The sequence below is a fragment of the Equus przewalskii genome, chromosome 1, assembly GCF_037783145.1.
Source record: "Equus przewalskii isolate Varuska chromosome 1, EquPr2, whole genome shotgun sequence".
NCBI classification, from domain to species: domain Eukaryota; kingdom Metazoa; phylum Chordata; class Mammalia; order Perissodactyla; family Equidae; genus Equus; species Equus przewalskii.
Genome location: NC_091831.1, coordinates 97,181,036 through 97,198,556, shown reverse-complemented (window position 1 = coordinate 97,198,556; position 17,521 = coordinate 97,181,036). Strand labels below are relative to the sequence as shown.

General features: G+C 44.8%; 1 long non-coding RNA gene across 1 annotated transcript in view; it reads left to right on the top strand.

Annotated features, from left to right (window-relative positions):
• Positions 1-433: 433 nt before the first annotated feature.
• LOC139083206 (uncharacterized) overlaps positions 434-17,521 on the top strand; it is an 80,209-nt gene continuing 63,121 nt past the window's right edge. The window contains exons 1-3 of the long non-coding RNA XR_011539739.1: positions 434-764; positions 13,771-13,921; positions 14,942-15,034. This is a non-coding gene — a long non-coding RNA (uncharacterized lncRNA). The remainder of the gene's footprint in view (positions 765-13,770; positions 13,922-14,941; positions 15,035-17,521) is intronic.

The following is a 17,521-nucleotide window of genomic DNA, read 5'->3' as shown; positions in this document are numbered from 1 at the left end:
AATGTGTGTGTGTGTGTGTGTATGAAGCAGTTTTTGAGTGTTCCGAAAAGTCAGCTCTGTGCTGCGGGTACTGTTGATATGCAGCTGTCAAAGAGATAAGGAATCAAGAAGGAACATTCTAATAGCGTGCAAAGCAGTAAGGAACGGGAGAGCGGAGAAATCGCTCTTTCTAATACAGTTGCAAGCTACCTTCGCCCGGCGGCCGGGACTCTGATGTTCTCTAATGCATGCGGCTAGGGAGCAGGGCTCTGAGGCATAGTGGGAGCCTGGGGGTGCGCTGCAGGCTGCGTTTGCTTTTGTGCAAGATATCGCTGCAGGAGCTCAGCTTGGGGGAGCCGGGGTTGCTCGAATTGTGGGTGTTCCGGGGTTGTGATGATGGAAAACGTTACGTAAGCCCAGACATCCAGTTCTACGTGTCTAGACATTTATGATCGCGCTGTCATGAACGCGGGTATCCCATGCTCTCTGTATGAAATGTGTTTCCAGAACATGGCTTTGCCAGCGCTTGATATCTCTCTTGCTTGATCAAAAGGCCAGCTCCCCGATCTTTCTCTCCCTGGTACTGTACTTCCTCCCTGCAGGGTGCTGTGTGCTCCGCATTCACTACGCGCTGCGGGACTTCTTCGATTCTGGACCAGGTGCGAGGCGGCTCTTCCACCTGCACAGATGCGGAGGTGCCTGACAGCTGACGCCTCACTGGAGGGAAACCACCCACTCCGAATCCTGTCTCTCAGCTGCGTGGGTCCTAACTGGTGCTTCATCGGGTAACAGGTTACACCTGTGGAGGGCTTGTCTCCGTGCAGAATGTGTATTGTTTGCTTTTCAGGAATCCCGGCCTAGCCAGTGGGGCCAAATCCTTCTTCATTTTTAGTTTTCATGGAGAGAAAGGAAAAGAGAGAAAAGAATGAAAAAAGGACCTGGGCAATATTTTTGCAGACCTTGCAAGAATATGTTCATTGTTGGGGCTTTACCTGGATAGTTGTTCTGGATATTTCCTAGAATATTTTTAAAATCGAAGATATTTGGAAATAATTTCTAAGGTAGAGAAAAGTTGTAAGAATAATACGAAGAATTGCCACATAGCCTTCACTCATAGTCTCCAAATTTTACCCCTCATCATGATATAGACATGTAATGTTTTTTCTAATACTTTTAAGAATAAGTTACAGATATGATGTATCTTTACTACTAAATACTTCATTCAGTATTTCCTAAAAACAAGGACACTCTTGAGGCCTGCCTGGTGGCGCAGTGGTTAAGTTTGTATGTTCTGCTTTGGTGGCCCGGGATTCACCAGTTCAGGTCCCAGTGTGGACCTATGCACCGCTTGTCAAGCCATGCTGTGGCAGGAGTCCCACATATAAAGTAGAGGAAGATGGGCATGGATGTTAGCTCAGGGCCAGTCTTCTTCAGCAAAAAAAATTCTCTCACATAACCACAGTACGATTATCAAAAACAAGAAATTAACATCAATACTATATTACTATTTAATCAATGGACTTTATTCAAATTTCATCAATTGTTCCACTAATGTCTTTCATATCAGAAGGAAAAGTTTTTCACAGTTCAGGAGCCAATCCAGGATTACATATTGCATTTAGTCGTCATGTATATTTGTATGTTTAAAAAATTATTTAAGGGGGCCGGCCCGTGGCTGAGTGGTTAAGTTTGTGCACTCTGCTTCGGCGGCCCAGGGTTTCACCAGTTTGGATCCTGGGCGTGGACATGGCACCGCTCATCAGGCCAAGCTGAGGTGGCGTCCCACATAGCACAACTAGAAGGACCTACGACTAGAATATACAACTATGTACTGGGAGTTTTTGGGGAGAAGAAGAAGAAGAAAAAAAGAAGATTGGCAACAGATGTTAGCTCAGGTGCCAATCTTTAAAAAAAAAAGATTAAAAAAATTATTTAAGTTGCTTTTTACTTGTTAGTGGCCTTTGATTTTTATCTATTTTTCCTTTCATTTCTATTGTAGATCTGTGTCTTGCAGTTGAAAGGTTTTCTACTCCTTGGACTCATGACTGTTTCTTAGTAGATCTGGTGATAGAAAATACATCAACGCACACAAACCTGGAGTCAAATCCCAAACTTGCCAGTTCCTAGCTGTGTGACCCAGGGAACACTGCTTCTCTTCTCTGAGCAGCAATTTACTCTATAAAGTAGATCATAATCTGAGCCTCTGAAAGTCAGTGTGAGGAGAATTGAGATAAAGTCTAATAGACTTATCTACCACAGGGCCTGACTGGTGAAGCTGTGTGTGCAATTTCCCCCATCCATAGAGGGAAGTTTTTTGTACTAAGAATATTCAAAATATTAGATGTGTTCTCATTTCTTAAATTTGAACCAAAAAGTGGTTTAAGTAAACTCTTAAAGACTGTTTGTTGCCTCTACTTTTCCAACCACTCTAAACATCCAAAAGGTTCCTATAGCCTTTTTTTAAAGTTTTAATTTTGAGATAGTTGTAGATTCACATAGCACAGAGAGATCTCGTGTACTCTTTACCCACATCACCCCATTGGTAACAATGTGCAAAACTCGAGTACAATATCACAGGTGGGATATTGACATTGATGGAGTTCAGATACAGAATATTTCCATCACCACCAGGGTGCCCCCCGTGGTGCTTTTATAGTCACCCCTGCTTCCTTCCCTCCCCTTTCTGATCCTTAACCCCTGAGAACCACACATCTGCTCTCCATTTTTATAATTATGTCATTCAAAAAATGTTATGTAAATGGAATCATACAGTGTGTAACCTTTCAGGATTGACTTTTTTTTTTTATTAATGTTATGATAGATTACAACCTTGTGAGATTTCAGTTGTACATTTTTGTTAGTCATGTTGTGGGTACACCACTTCCCCCTCTGTGCCCTCCCCCCACCCCCCTTTTCCCTGGTAACCACCAATCAGATCTCCTTATCAATATACTAACTTCCACCTATGAGTGGAGTCATATAGAGTTCGTCTTTCTCTGACTGGCTTATTTCGCTTAACATAATACCCTCGAGGTCCATCCACGTTGCTGTGAATGGGCCAATTTTGTCTTTTTTTATGGCTGAGTAGTATTCCATTGTGTATATATACCACATCTTCTTTATCCAATCATCAGTTTCTGGGCATGTAGGCTGGTTCCATGTCTTGGCTATTGTAAATAATGCTGCGATGAACATAGGGGTGCAATGGACTCTTGAGATTTCTGATATCAGGTTCTTAGGATAGATACCCAGTAATGGGATGGCTGGGTCATAGGGTATTTCTATTTTTAACTTTTTGAGAAATCTCCATACTGTTTTCCATAGTGGCTGTACCAGTTTGCATTCCCACCAACAGTGTATGAGGGTTCCTTTTTCTCCACATCCTCTCCAACATTTGTCACTCTTGGTTTTGGATGTTTTTGCCAATCTAACGGGTGTAACGTGATATCTTAGTGTAGTTTTGATTTGCATTTCCCTGATGATTAGCGATGATGAACATCTTTTCATGTGTCTATTGGCCATATTCATATCTTCTTTTGAGAAATGTCTGTTCATGTCCTCTGCCCGTTTTTTGATCGGGTTGTTTGTTTTTTTGTTGCTAATCAGTGTGAGTTATTTGTATATTATGGAGATTAACCCTTTGTCAGATAAGTGGCTTGTAAATATTTTTTCCCAATTAGTGAGCTGTTTTTTTGTTTCAATCCTGTTTTCCCTTGCCTTGAAGAAGCTCTTTAGTCTGATGAAGTCCCATTTGTTTATTGTTTCTATTGTTTCCCTCAACTGAGGAGTTACAGTGTCCGAAAAGATTCTTTTGAAACTGATGTCAAAGAGTGTACTGCCTATATTCTCTTCCAAAAGACTTATTGTCTCAGGCCTAATCTTTAGGTCTTTGATCCATTTTGAGTTTATTTTGGTGTGTGGTGAAAAAGACTGGTCAATTTTCAATCTTTTGCATGTGGCTGTCCAGTTTTCCCAGCACCATTTGTTGAAGAGATTTTCTTTTCTCCATTGTAGGCCCTCTGCTCCTTTGTCGAAGATTAGCTGTCCATAGATGTGTGGTTTTATCTCTGGGCTTTCAATTCTGTTCCATTGATCTGTGGACCTGTTTTTGTACCAGTACCATGCTGTTTTGATCACTGTAGCTTTGTAGTATGTTTTGAAATCGGGGATTGTGATTCCGCCGGCTTTGTTTTTCTTGCTCAGGATTGCTTTAGCAATTCGCGGTCTTTTGTTGCCCCATATGAATTTTAGGATTGTTTGTTCAATTTCTGTGAAGAATGTTCTTGGGATTCTGATTGGGATAGCATTGAATCTGTATATTGCTTTAGGTAGTATGGACATTTTAACTATGTTTATTCTTCCAATCCATGTGCAAGGAATGTCTTTCCATCTCTTTATGTCATCGTCAATTTCTTTCAAGAAAGTCTTGTAGTTTTCATTGTATAGATCCTTCACTTCCTTGGTTAAGTTTATCCCAAGGTATTTTATTCTTTTCGTTGCGATTGTGAATGGGATTGAGTTCTTGAGTTCTTTTTCTGTTAGTTCATTGTTAGTGTATAGAAATGCTACTGATTTATGCACGTTAATTTTATACCCTGCTACTTTGCTGTAGTTGTTGATTATTTCTAATAGTTTTTCTGTGGATTCTTTCGGGTTTTCTATATATAAGATCATGTCGTCTGCAAACAGCGAGAGTTTTACTTCTTCGTTACCTATTTGGATTCCTTTTATTTCTTTTTCCTGCCGAATTGCTCTGGCCAGCACCTCCAGTACTATGTTGAATAGGAGTGGTGAAAGTGGGCACCCTTGTCTTGTTCCTGTCCTCAGAGGGATGGCTTTCAGTTTTTGTCCATTGAGTATGATGTTGGCTGTGGGTCTATCATATATGGCCTTTATTATGTTGAGGTACTTTCCTTCTATACCCATTTTACTGAGGGTTTTTATCACAAATGGGTGTTGGATCTTGTCGAATGCTTTCTCTGCATCTATTGAGATGATCATGTGGTTTTTGTTTTTCATTTTGTTGATGTAGTGTATCACGTTGATTGACTTGCGGATGTTGAACCATCCCTGTGTCCCTGGTATAAATCCCACTTGATCATGGTGTATAATCTTTTTGATGTATTGCTGTATTCGGTTTGCCAAAATTTTGTTGAGGATTTTTGCATCTATGTTCATCAGTGATATCGGCCTGTAGTTCTCCTTCTTTGTGTTGTCCTTGTCAGGTTTGGGGATCAGAGTGATGTTGGCTTCATAGAATGTGTTAGGGAGTTCTCCATCTTTCTCAATTTTCTGGAACAGTTTGAGGAGAATAGGTATTAAGTCTTCTTTGAATGTTTGGTAGAATTCTCCAGAGAAGCCGTCTGGTCCTGGACTCTTATTTTTGGGGAGGTTTTTGATTACCGTTTCTATTTCCTTACTTGTGATTGGCCTATTCAGATTCTCCATTTCTTCCTGATTCAGGAGTCTAGGAATTTGTCCATTTCTTCCAGGTTGTTCAATTTGTTGGCATATAGTTTTTCATAGTATTCTCTTATGATCTCTTGTATTTCATTGGTATCTGTTGTGATTTCTCCTCTGTCATTCCTAATTTTATTAATTTGCGATTTCTCTCTTCTTTTCTTGGTGAGTCTGGCTAGGGGTTTGTCAATTTTGTTAATTCTTTCGAAGAACCAACTCTTTGTTTCATTGATCCTTTCTATTGTCTTTTTTGTTTCAATATCGTTTATTTCTGCTCTTATTTTTATTATTTCCCTCCTTCTACTGACTCTGGGCTTTGTTTGTTCTTCTTTTTCTAGTTCTGTTAGGTGTCATTTGAGGTTGCTTATGTGAGCTTTTTCTTGTTTAGTGAGGTGAGCCAGTATTGCGATGAATTTCCCTCTTAGGACTGCTTTTGCTGCATCCCAAATGATTTGGTATGTCGTGTTCTCATTTTCATTAGTCTCCAGATAAAATTTGATTTCTTCTTTAATTTCTTCAATGATCCATTGTTTGTTGAGAAGTGCGTTGTTTAGTCTCCACATTTTTGCACCTTTCTCTGCTTTTTTCTTGTAGTTGATTTCTAGTTTAATAGCATTATGATCAGAAAAGATGCTTAATATTATTTCAACTCTCTTGTATTTATTGATGTTTGCTTTGGTTCCCAAAATATGGTCAATCCTTGAGAATGTTCCATGTGCACTTGAGAAGAATGTGTAACCTGCTGTTTTTGGGTGAAGTGTTCTATATATATCTATTAAGTCCATCTGGTCTAATTTTTCATTTAATTCTATTATTTCCTTGTTGATTTTCTGTCTGGATGTTCTGTCCATTGGTGTTAATGGCGTGTTGAGGTCCCCTACTATTATTGTATTGTTGTTGATGTCTTCTTTTAGTTCTATTAAGAGTTGCTTTACAAATTTTGGTGCTCCTGTGTTGGGTGCGTATATATTTATAAGTGTTATGTCTTCTTGGTGGAGAGTCCCTTTTATCATTATATACTGTCCCTCTTTATCTTTCTTTATCTGTTTTGCTTTGAAATCTACCTTGTCTGATATTAGTATAGCGACACCTGCTTTCTTTTGTTCATTATTAGCTTGGAGTATTGTTCTTCAGGATTGACTTTTTTTTTTCACTCAGCATAATTCTCCAGAGATTCATGTTGCGTGTCTCAATAGTTTGTTCCTTGTTTATGGCTGAGTAGTATTCCATGGCAGGATGTACCACTCTCTATGGCTTTCTTACTAGAACTTAGTTTACTTGAGTTTTTAGTTTAGTTAGCACTACCTTTGGGCACACAAACTTGCCAGCCCAGAAAGTAGCTAGACGGGTCTGTGTTTCCACAAAAAGTGTAATACTTGAGGGAAAAAACTCTTCTTCACAGCAATTAGAGAGCAGAAATTCTAAGATTTTATTATTGATTGTTTTCAAATAATGAGAGAATGAAAAATAAAAACAAGTCTCAAAACAAGATTGTGGAAATATTAAATTTTCCCAACAATTGTGGAGACATCGTTCTGCAACAGCCTCTCTAACAAGACGTAAGGTTGATGCAGAATTTTCTCCAAAATTCCTAATTTTATAAAATTAAGAGAGACAAAACCAGGAAGAATTGTTTGGCAAATTCCATGAATCTATCTAAGGTTTTGCATTTTTGGCACTTATATCTTGTACTTCTTTCAGGCAGAAAGTCAGGACGTAAGAAAAACACCGTCAACCCCAAGAATAAGTGGCTGTAAAGGAAGCTGTGATTGGCAGATGGACGTGGGGCCATGAAGGAGCTACGCCTCCAGCTTCAGACTTATTTTATAATAATAAATGATGTGAAAAGTCCAAGTTATGCCATTTCAGGACGTTTAGCGCTCAAGTGCATCAATGAAATATTTATAAGTGAACATCTGACTCTTCCTTCCACATCCTTAGAAAGTTTGCATATTCGAGTTGACCCCCAAACTTGTTTTAAAGACATCTTCTCATTAGGAAAGTGAGAGATCACTTAGTACTTGGCTGTGAGGGACCTTCTCTTCTTTTTCACTCTGGGATAAGAATTCAACTGTTTCTCCCACAGCCCTTTAACTTCCAACACAGCAGAGATGGCATGTAACAGAAATAAACATGGAAACAGGGCGGCAGTCTGGGAGCTGTTTCGCGTTACAACTTCCCCAATCACCTGGAGTTTGCATTTTTCAGATGCCCTGAGTTGCTCTGCAAGAAGGTAATTTCACTCTGGCTTGCTACACATTCAAACCTCAGGCATGTTTAAGCTATACGTTTTTTTTCTCATTAGGATTCTAATAGTGTAATTTATTTTCTCGTTTAGTGTTTACTCCTGAATGCTAGTTCTGACACTGCTTGCTCCATCCTGCAAGGGAAGAGATGGAGCCACTGAAAGCACGGGCTTTGGCTTTGCCACGAATTAAATTAGTGGCCCTGGGAAACTGACAGTCTTTTTGTAAGAATGAAGGTAGCAGTACCCTCCTCACTTCAGGATAAGTGGGTTGACACACGTGTGGCAGGTGTGTCCTGGGCTTCAGCACAGAATGCCCAGGGGCTGTTTACTTGTCCTTGGCCCGTCGAAGACCGCTAGGCCCCACCCTGGGCTGCTGTCCAGCCCTCCTTCCAGCTGAAGTGTGCTCGCTGGCGGGCGGAGGAAGAACTTGTGTTTCTTATGGCCAGCTCTTTCCTAGAGTCCCCAGCAGTGTGCGTGCGTGCGTGCGTGCGTGTGTGAGCGCGCGCCCGCGAGCGCGCGCCCGCGAGCGCGCATGCGCTTCTGATAGCAGAGTCCTTTCCTTGGAACCCAGTCCTTTTCTCCAGACTGTCGGTCACCGAGGGTGCAGGTGGGGACAGTGATGGTCTGGCCAGCCTCTCACTGTTCCTGGCCTGCCCACTGTAGCTTCCTGGCTCTGCTCTCAGCTAGACATCTGGTGCCCCTGGGCTAACTTTTCCCTTGGCCCCGAGGTCAGGCCTGGCTTAGGTGGATGCCCAGCCCAGCAGAAGATCTGAACATGTCTGAACCCTGAATGTGAGATGGGCTCAAATCTTTTTCTGCAGGGTTCCAGAACTCCAGGCCCATCAAGGCAGGCTCTGCCCTCAGCTTTGTCTCCCACCTGCAGCGATAGTTCTCAGTCGACCTCTAGGGGGCAGTATCGCCTGATTCCTCCCACCCTCCTCGTCCCGCGGGGCCAAGCCGGGAGCGCTGACCACATTGGGCACTGTGTGTTGAAGGCTCAGAGCGCTCAACAAACGGTAGCTGTCACAGGACAACAGCTGTGCTCACAGTCGCTACAACTGCTGCGGTCTCTGTTTCCTTCTTCACCTTGATTGCAACCACAGGTCAGAAACACCTTCCCACATGTGGGCCTGGCAATCTGTACCCCATGGGACTTCGTAGCCCTGCGCATGGAAATCTGGCTTGGCATTTGGCATAGTCTGCCCCTTATTGTGGTTTGGTTTTTAGCATAACTTACCTCCACATTTAGTTTTAAGTTTCTGGAGAGAAGGGATGCGTTTTTTATTTTTCCTTTGATTCATCACCATCTCTGCTAGCCAATAGCCCTCCACCCCACAAACAGTAGTTAGTAGTTAGTTTGGCCCTAGGTCCAGAACAGGGTCTCAATGTGTGTTTGCTGATGATAGGGTGATGGTGGCAGGGGGCAGGATGTAGAAACCATGAGACCCCTGGGTCGCTCTGTGCCCAGGTATTTCTGGGTGCACCCAGGTATACCTCAATCTACAGCAGGATGATATTCCCAAGGGCCCTTTCGTCCAGACTCACTCCTCAACTTTATTCCCCATTGTTCTCTTTCCTAATCTACTAAATGGAGATCGCATGAATTAATATTTGCCTCACTGCCCACAATTTGAAAAGGACATACTTTCCCCATAACCTCCTTGGGGGCTGAAGGATTAAAAGAGCAGTCAAACATAGCAGCTAGGATGTGAGGGCCCAGGAGGCCACTGGCATCCTTTTGAAAGCCTCTTGCCTCAGGGATAACCAGGTTGGTGGGGTCACAGGCTATGTACACGGTGTGGCTCTAAGGAAAGCACGCGGGACATCTCTGGATGGCTGATGGTGCCTGGCGTCCTGAGGGCCCCATGCAGCGGCTAACGAGAACAGGGCCCAGGGAGGATGCTGGGGGCAGCACATTGCCCTAAACCTCTGGGCTTTTGGTCCTGGTTCTGTGACCTTGCATTTGTGTTCTGCTTTGTGATTTCCAGAACATTCTCACATCTCTGTTTCCATTAGACGTTACACAGCTTGTTGTGGCAGCCAGGACGTTTGACAGGGACACTTCTCCGGAGTCACAGAGCTGACTCATGGAGGAATCAGGAGGAGAATGGGAGCTCCTTGACATCTTCTCTGCACTTCTTCTTCTCAGTTTCCCTGCCTGCTCAGAAGTGGACGCTCTCCTCAGGGCAGGAGGGCACAGGTGTGGGGTGTCTTGGGTACCCTAGCAGTGCCTTGCCTTGTGCCTGGGTTCCTGTCACCTACAGTGGTGGCCAGTCACTTCATCATTCATGGCTTCTGAGCCAGCTTCGGTTACTCAGAGTGTGGTCCACAGACCAGCAACAGTGGCTCCCTTGGAATGTGTTGGAGATGCTGCATCCTGGCGACATCCCAGGTCAGCATCAGGCTCCAGCCCTGTGTTCACCATGCTCACTCTTCCCAGGGTGTCGTCATCCCGTCCTAAGACCTGTGGGATCAGAGCTGCCCCTGTCGAGTGAACGATCATCAAGGCATGCGTGTCAGTGGCCGACGGGCTTCCCTTCCCAGACGCTCCACGATAGGTTCAGGGACCCCCAGGTGGGCAGCCCATGCTCTGAGCTCAGGGGTCAGATTCCCTGCACAATAAACCTTGCAAGGGCCTCTGTAAGACCCATGGGGCCAACTTTAGGCTCATGTGGAGACCAATGCAACCCCGTGGGGTCCATGGCCCTGACAGCACTGTGTCTGTGGCCTCTCCCCCATTCACAAGGCCACCTTTGACCCTTCATTCCCCTGCTGGCCCTGTCTTCTCAGTGGACAGTCCTCCACAGTGCTGAGCCAACCAGACACTCTGCTGACAGTCTAGTCATTTTCCTTAATGTAAAGAGAAAGAAGCCCACTTTATTAAGAGCATAAATCCAACAGTGGTTTCATCTGCAGACTTAATTCCCAGGCACCAAAGGCCTGAGTGTTCATAAACATGCTCTCAAGATGGGCCAGGAGCTCCTCGAGCATTGGGGACATCCTCCTGTAAACATGCGCATGCCCACGAGAAGAAAGCATTGTCCTAGAGGGAATGATGTCAGCTTGAACCTAACCGAATCCAGCCTAATGCAAAATTCATGCCAAAGGATGGCAAGTGAAGGATAGTTTATTAATCCAACTTATTCAAGACGGCTAAGAAACGCTCGGGCCCCAGGAGCAGCCCATGAATATTCTTCCTGCTAATTGGAACTGTATTTCAGGCCACAGCTGGGGAGGGGCAGGAGGAGGTGGAGCGTTCAGAAGCCTCTTTGGAGGCAGAAGAGTTGTGCCTGGCCAGGAGCTGCAGGCTCCCACGTTGGCCACCTCCTGACCATGACCAGCTAAGGGAGGTGCGTCCTTGCCCCACCTGGACAATAGGACGTGCACCAGTCCGTCTGTCATTGGTGTTCCTTCCTCCAGCTGGTCGTAGGAAACATTCAGCTCGTGCACAGGCAGCTGCAGGTTCTGTATGGGGAAGTTCTCTTGCCAGGGAATCAACAGCAATGGGTGAGGGGCTGGACCCCAGCTCTGTACCTACCAGCCGCACGGCTTCAAGGATGTTATTTTCTCCCATTAGAATGAGTTTCCTCACTCTTCACAATGCTCTAAGGACTCCGTGAGTTAGTGTGCAGAGTTGCTAGAAAGGTGTCTTGTGCTCAGGATGTGGTACCTGTGGCAGGCCGACTTCTGAGATGGTCCCCAGTGATCCCCTCCTCCTGGTATTCGTACCCATGTATAAACCCTTCCCCTTGAGTATGGCCTAGACTAGTGACTTGCTTTAAAAAATTTTTTTTAAGACTTTACATTTTTTAGAGCAGTTTTAAGTTCACAGCAAAACTGAGAGGAAGGTACAGAGATTTCCATAGATCCCTCTACCATATGCACAGCCTCCCCCATATCAACATCCCCCACATAGTGGTACATTTGTTACAGTTGATGAGCCTGCACTGACACATCATAATCCCCCATAGTCCATAGTTTACCTTAGGGTTCAGTCTTGGTGTTGGACATTCTATGTGTTTGGACAAATGGATAATGACATATATCTACCATTATAGCATCATACTGAGTAGTTTCACTGCCCTAAAAATCCTCTGTGCTCTGCCTTTCATCCCTTCCTCTCCCCTAACCTCTGGCAAACACTGAACGTTTTACTGTCTCCATAGTTTTGCCTTTTTCCAGAATGTCGTATAGTTGGAATCATACATTTGGTAGACTTTTCAGATTGCCTTCTTTAGCTTAGTAATACACATTTTCATGCTTTTCATAGCTTGATAACTCATTTCTTTTTAGCGTTGAATAATATTCCATTGTCTAGATGTACCGCAGTTTATTCACTCACCTACTGAAGGGCATCTTGGTTGCTTTCAGGTTTTGGCAATTATGAATAAACCTGCTATAAACATCTGCATGCAGGTTTTTGTGTGAATATACATTTTCACCTTCTTTGGGTAAATACCAAGGAATGTGATGGCTGGATTGTGTGGTAAGAGTATGTTTAGTATTTTTTAATTGAATATATTTGACACATAACGTTGTGTAAATTTAAGGTGTACAACATGTTACTTTGACACATCTATATGTTGTAATATGATTGCCTTTGTAGCTGTATTTATCATATTACATCTTTATGGTATAATACTATTGTTCATATTCATTATACTTTGTGCTATTCCTCTATGGCTTATTTACTACTCATTGTAAGTTTGTCCCCTTAAACACCATTCATGGTCTCCCCACCCCCATTCTCTGCTAACCACCATTTTGCTTCACTCTCTGTTTTTTACAATCTTTAGATTCCATGTATAAGTGAAATCATGCAGTACTTGTCTTTCTCAGGGTGACTTTATCTTGCATCGCATCATGTGCTTAAGGCCCTTCATGTTGTCGCAAATGGCAGTGTGTCCTTCCTTCTCACGGCTGAATAATATTCCTTTGTGTATATATACCACATCATTTTTTCTCCATTCACCTGCTGATGGGCATTTGGGTTGTTTCTGTATCTTGGCTATTTTGGATAATGCTGCAATGAAAATGGGAGTGCAGACATATCTTTGGAATCCTGTTTTCATTTCCTATGGGTATACACCCAGAAGTAGAATTGCTGGATCGTATGGTGGTTCTATTTTTAACTTTTTGAGGAAACTCCATACTGTTTTCTATAGTGGTTGGACTAATTTACATTCCTACCAACAGTGTATAAGGGTTCCCTTTTCACCACATCCTCACCAGCATTTGCTGTCTCCTGTCTTCTTGATGATGGCCGTTCTAACAGGTGTGAAGTGATGTCTCATTTGTGGTTTTTTTTTTTGAGGAAGATTAGCCTTGAGCTAACATCTGGCGCCAATCCTCCTTGTTTTTCGCTGAGGAAGACTGGCCCTGAGCTAACATCCATGCCCATCTTCCTCTACTTTATATGTGGGATGCCTGCCACAGCATGGCTTGGCAAACAGTGCCACGTCCTCACCGGGGATCTAAACCGACGAACCCCGGGCCGCCGAAACCAAACATGCGAACTTCACCTCTGAGCCACTGGACCGGCCCCTCATTTGTGATTTTGATTTGCACTTTCCTGATGATTGTTGATGTTGAACATCTTTTCAGGTACCTGTTGGCCATTTGATGTGCTCTTTGGAAAAGTGTCTACTTAGTTCTTCTGCCCATTTTTAAGCAGATTGTTTCATTTTTTTGCTATTAAATTAGTTCTTTATACATTTTGGATCTTAACTCCTTATCTGATATATGGTTCGCAAAAATTTTCTGCCATTCTGTGGGTTGCCTCTTCATTTCTTTCATTGTTTCTTTTGCTGTGTGATTACGTTTAGTTTTTCAAGAAACCACCAACCGGAAGGTTGCTCCGCCCCCTGGTCAGCGTTTGGCGTTGTTCTTGTTCTGGATTTTGGCTATATTCATAGGTGTGTCGTAGCATCTCATGTTGTTTCAGTGACTAGCTTTTAATAAATAGAACACCATAAAAGGGATGGGACGTCCCTTCTGGGATTAGGTTATGAACGACTGTGACTTCCATCTTAGTAGCACCCTCTCTCTCTCCCCGTCCTGTTTGTACACTCCGATGAAGCCAGTCGCCATGTTATGAGCTGCCCTACAGAGAGGTCCCGGTGGCAAGGAGCAGAGGAAGGTCTCCAGGCAACAGCAAGTGAGGAACTGAGGCCCGAAGTCCAACAGCCTGAGAGGAACTGAATCCCGCCCACAATCACTTGCGTGAGCTTGGAGGTGAGTCCCCACCTCAGCTGAGCCTACAGATGTCTACAGTCCCAGCTGAGCCCTCCACTGCAGCCTGGGAGAGCCTCAGACCCAGAGATCATGAGACAGCGAATGTTTTTTAAGACAGTAAATTTTGAGACAATTTGTTATGCAGCTGTAGATAACTAACGCTGTCTTGTTATGGTATGTTTATGATTTTAACTGTCCTGCCCCAGGTTAGTGATATCAGCGGGTTCTACAGCAAAATCAGAGGGAAGGGGAACTTTAAAATACTGATTCTCAGTCCCCGTCCAGACTGGGTTTACCTGGATCACGCCCAGGATCTGGCTGATGTGCATCCCCAGCAGAAAAATGGTATTGTCAGTCACTGGCTGATAATTGAAATTAAGCAGGCAACTTTGAAAAAAATGCCAAGTTCTGGGCCTCTTGGGAGAAGATTCTGATTCAGTCACTTAAGAGTCAGGCCAGGCATCTGAATGTGAAAAAACTGCCTCAGGTGTTTCTGAGGATCCTTCCAGGCTGGGAATCGCTGGTCGAGGTGCTGTTGGCGCTATTTAGGTAACACGCACATTCCCTGAAGTGTCTGGCTACCGTGAAGCCGGTGCTTTTCATTTCTGGCTGCACATTATGATCATCAGGGGAGCTTTTAAAAAAGTACTGTTACCTGGGCCCTGCCCCAGACCAGTTAAATTCAGAGTCTCGTGGGGGTGGGGGTGGGGCTCCAGCACTAATAGTTTTAAAAGCTCCCCAGCTGAATCTAATGTGCAACTCAGACTGAGAACCTTTTTGTTAAGCCTTTAAAGGACAAACAGAATTCCCTCACGAACTGCATTTGGAGGCTGCATTTGATTATCGTCTGCTTTCAGTCTTTCATAGAGCCAGTTTGTTATCAAAAATATAAGTTTTCCAATGTGGCCTGATCAATGTAACCTACACTGGATCCGATTCTTCCTCTGATCTGAATGCTGGGCTTCCATAAATGTGGCTGAAGACAGCTTTAGCTTTAAATTTTTTTTTTTTTTCCGGCAGCTTTCCCAATCTGTCGGTTCATTGGGCTTATGAAAGAACGGAACCTTCTGGTTTTTTCACATACGCTGCTGTTGAAACGGTCTCCTCTATCAGGTATTTTTGCTGGTGATTATTTTGATTACTGTGGCCAGGGATAGAATGGGCCTGGGTCCTGAGAGCTGAGTGGGGGCGTGTGATCCTTTAGGGCAGGTAAATAACATAAAGGTCCCTGATCCCCTGAGCTTAAGCTGTGCTTGCTCGGCCAGCAGGGCCCAGCTGGATTTCAGCCTGGGTCACTCCCTTGACCACACCCCTCTGTGGGGGCATGAACTCCACAGCCCCAAGTGGCAAGAGTGAGGTCCAGATGAGCCACATGGACCAGAGGAACCACATGGACTGGGATGGTAGAGAGTGGTTCCCCAAAGAGAAGTTGAGGTACTGTCCCCCAAAGATGGGGAAATGGATGTTGGGTGGGCAAAGCCAGTGCTGCCCTCAGATCTGGGTAAGAGGGTCTCTTACTCTGGGCCCCAGGCTTCAGAGGGACCTTCTTAGGTCTTGCTGCAGGCTGGGGCCCAACACGGTTGGGGCCAAGGGACTGCGCCCATCCTTGCCTGTGCCACACCACTCATTGCTTGACATTACCTGCCTGGTAGCCTGAGCCCACTTTCAGGGCCCTTGTGTGTCTGTTCCCAGGGCCCGACTCCTGAGGGCACATTGTACCTCTGGTGTGCACACCCTAGACCTGAGGGCTGACTAGGGGGTGACAGTTGGTAGAGGGTGCCGGTGGAGCCTGACCTGTGGATTGGGGTGTCCACATGTGTGCACGCGTGTGAGGCCCTTTGAGGTGTGGGGCGGAGCTGGGCTGTTAGGAGCATGGGCAGGCTGTGTGCTGTTGGCCCCGGGACTGACGTGCAGGGGCTGGGAGCTGGCTCTCCGCAGGTTGCCTATTCCAGAAAAGAATACCAATGAGTCTGGGAATTTGAAAGTCAAATCTGGCCTGCCAGGTCGATGTGAAGATGTATTTGTCAAGGGAGGAGCCTAGAATGTGTTATTTGGTGGTTTGTGGGCTTGATTTGTAACTTTTAGATATTTAGATATCTGGTAGCTGGGACTCCATTTGGACTCTTGACCCAGGCACCACACACACGAGGGATGAGCTTAGGCGAAAGCAACACATGGATCCAAAAGATATCCATCCAGAAAGTACCCACGGAAAGGACATCTTGAGCTGGAGGTCAAGGTGGAGATGAGGAATCATGTAGATGGTGGGTAAGTTCTCGGATAATTCGAGGCAAGCTTCCATCTCCCTATTTATAAAATCTCCTAGAAGGAGCCTTGGCAACCGATGCTGCCAGGAACCTACAGTCTCCTCGGATTCTTGCTGATTGACTGAGCTCCAAAGGCCCAAAAGGTGGCCAAATGTTTCCTTCTTCTTTCCGCCCTCCGGCCTCCCTCCCTAGTGGAAACAGCCATAACAAGAATTTAAGCCCTGACATTCCCCTTGGCTGGCAGCTCTGGAATTCCTGCTGGGGAAGATATGGTTGGATGCTATGTAGTCAAGATGGCGAGAAAGGTCTCTTAACAGGAACCGCATTTCTCAGTGACATTGTTTCCCTAAGTTTGTTCTCAGCCAAGACTGAAACCAGAACCACTTCTGTCCTTCAGTTAAATCTAACAGGGCCTCAAGGTGTAGGAAACTGGCAGAAGCACAAGGAACAGGGAGGCCAGAAGAGCTGTCTTGCTTTGTCTTAGAGACACGTTTCCACCAAGGAGACAGATCTTGCCCAAGAGTCTTAAGTAGGACAGGCATCAGAAGAAAACTGTGGGGGAGTGTCAACGTGGACTTGGCTTTGACAGGAAGCCTCCCATATCCTCAACCAACTAAAATGGATCTGACTGCAGGCCCACAGATGAAAGCTGGTGACCGAAGGTCAGTGAGAACCTCAGAGACAAATGACAAGAAGGGAAATGCACAGAATACTGAGGCAATGGGGTGACTGTCATTTACGTTGGAACTCTCCTAGCACATTGAGAGTGAGGCTGGATCTACCAAAGTTTTAGGAGTAGATCAGTTACCTGATGCATGATGCCTGATGTAATGACCATGGTTATTACTTAGATGGGCCAAGTCATGTCCCCTCTGATATAGTTCTGCATATTAAACCTAAAATCCTTGGTCGGCCCCCCACCGCCATCATTATGGAGCTGTTCCTGTGCAACCACGTTCTCTTGGTGGCTGTCCTTTCTCAGTCCTTGACAGGCCGCCTCTGGTTTCTCCTGATTTGCCACTGTTAGCGATGAGCTCCTGGAAGGTGGGAACATGCCACCCATCTCTTTCTGAAGGAGCACAGCGTCACCTGCTTAGAGGGGTGGCACACTTTGGATGGAAGTGAAAATACTAGTGAAAGGTTAAAAGGTGTGGAGATGAGCCATCTGGATGAGTAGATCTGGGTTACGCTGCCCATTCAGGCTCCTTGGGGAAGGTGCCCGAGCTGAACTGGTCAATGCTGTGTTCTAAGAGGCTGTGTGTGAGTTCCCTAGGGCTGCCGTAACAAATTGCCACAAACTTAGTGCTTAAAAAACTACAGAAATTCATCGTCT